The sequence below is a fragment of the Cyphomyrmex costatus genome, unplaced genomic scaffold (genome assembly GCF_001594065.2).
Source record: "Cyphomyrmex costatus isolate MS0001 unplaced genomic scaffold, Ccosl1.0 scaffold349, whole genome shotgun sequence".
Taxonomy (NCBI): domain Eukaryota; kingdom Metazoa; phylum Arthropoda; class Insecta; order Hymenoptera; family Formicidae; genus Cyphomyrmex; species Cyphomyrmex costatus.
This window is the reverse complement of record NW_017277653.1, coordinates 32,420-34,980: the sequence shown is the minus strand read 5'-3', so window position 1 is coordinate 34,980 and position 2,561 is coordinate 32,420.

Below are 2,561 nucleotides of genomic sequence, written 5' to 3'. Positions count from 1 at the left end.
CCTATTGTTCATATAAAGTTAATGTCTTAATTCTTTTATAGATTTATTATCGATCTACCAATCGCTTATAATAAATTCCTTACCTTGATGTCGGATGCATCATTATTTCACCAATGATTTATCTATACGATGTTTTTTCGTTTGGTTACTTCTGAAGAAGACTCAATCCACAAGTCGAAACATGTAAAGTTTTATAGATTTAATGATTAAGCCGTTTTATTTTTTTTTATTTTTTTTATTTTTGTATTAAGTTTGTTCTTGTTTTTTCATATTCATGTATATTTTTATATCTTCGTATTTAATCTTGTTTTTCATGTTAATTTATATTAATTTATTTTATCTTTTTACTATGTGATTAAAGAAATTTTTAATGTTTGACTCTTAATTTGTCTTTTTAGTTTCTATTTATGTTTGAGAATAAGAGTCCTTTACTTATTTATTTATTATTATTTATTAAGTATCCTTACAAAGTACAAAGTTATTAATTTAATTACTAGTAAAAAATATGTTAATACGATTTCTGAGTTTTTTATAATTTTTTCTTTAAAATATTAATTATTATAAGCATTAATATGTGTTACTAATTCTCTATACAGAATTTAATTTTATTTCTATACGTAATTTTCTATACAAATGATTGATTATTATTACAAATGGAATTTATTTTATATAAGTCAAGAAAAAGAAATTCTTAAAAACTTCCGAGAATTATCTTCCATATACATATGTATATCACATGTGCAGTATTATATATGTTAATTTTAAAAGTATATATTGTTAAAATATATAATTATATTTATAAACAAATATAATTGGAATTTTTTTACCTTATCACAGATACATATATATACACATATATAAATTACTCTTTACAGAAATGTACTACTATATATATGAATATACACATAACTTATAAAGAAGCATTTCTATAAGGTTTTAGGAACGTTTCCAGAAGATAACAGTAGCATTTATTGAAAATTTCTGTAAGGTTTCAATAGCGTTTTGTTTAAGATTGCTGTAATCTATTTGAATGATTATAAATTTAACCTAAGCGGACATTTTGACATTACTGGAACCCAAATAAAACTTTGCAAAAACCTTGCGCAACGTTACATGAAATGGTTTCAAGGTTGCAATATTACGTTCCAGAAATGTTTTTGGGATTTATGTGTGCTATCAGGGTTAGAAGTAATGTCGAAACTTTTACAAAGTAGGTTGTGACGTGACGTTTTTCGTCCGTCACTTTTTCGACAAATACAAACTTACGGATCCTGCCCTCTCCCGGCTCAGGGGAGGGCGAGCGTATTTGCGTGCGGGCGCGGTCGAGCGCCGCGAAGTTTACGGAAAATTGTTGTATTTATTTTATGATATTTTTCTTTTGCGAGTATTCTTATTAATGATAGACGTGCGGATCGGTGGCTATATTTGGAAGATTGTATCGAGCTGTCTCACCCGATTGCCGGAGCAGAAGAAGAACTGAGAAGAAGATTGTCGGAGGCGACGAGCGGAATACTTTCGGAGGCAGGGAAACGCAGGTCGTATAATTACTGTCATTCTGTGGGGGCGTCCTCTATTTGCGCCCTCTTCATGCCGATCACTTTTGCAGAGGCCAGTGAGAGCATGCGAGATGTGAGGAGAATCTCCCGAAGTTTAGATCCAGAGAGCCCGCGAGGGCAAGGAACTACAATTAGAGAAAAGGAAACGGGCGGCAATGAGACAGACTCAGATTTCGCGCCGAGCCGTACGAAGCCGCGAGGTAACCGCGGGCCCACGCGATTCACGGGGCCGTGCGAGACAGTTAGCGGCCAATGGGATGCGAGGAGGACAGGGCTTGATATTACGGCGCGGCCTGCGTGCTCCCTGCCGAAACAAAGGACCTCACTTGCGTGGCGACCACGAGCCGAGGCACGATGCTTCTGTAAGAGGGAGCAGGATCCGAACTATATAATTCGATGTTATGTAATTGTTTCCGTCATCGCGTCTAGATCGAGCGAATAAGGTCGTCGAGTAGAATTTTCCGTATTTGCTAGAATGAGAACGAGGGTTGTAGCCGGGGAAAGCCGTGGACATTGTCGATCCGTTTTTTTGTTACTGCGAGGAGAAGCCTCGACGACCTTCGCGAAACGGGTATTGGATCCAGCCCGGCATTAAAATAAGTCGCGAGAATGAATGAATCCCATAAAAAACCTTTTTCTAAAAAAAGAAAAAGCATACGCCAAGTGCATATAAAAGATACTGAACTTCTTGATCAAAAACGATATGAGATAAATATAATTGACCAAGTGTATTCTTCATTACGCCAGTCACATAAGACAGACCAAAAGTGACTATAATTGTCAACTGGATTATAGTGAAGAAAAAACTTGGCGTGCCCGGGTCGCATTAATTGTAAACAGTATTCAGTGAAAACATTATTTCAACATAGTATTTGCATTATAAATTAAAATATAAAAATAACAGACATATGTATACAGATATATACGTATAATATATACGTATAATATACACGTATAATATAGTGATATAGTTAGTATCATCATTCACTATATAGTGATATAATT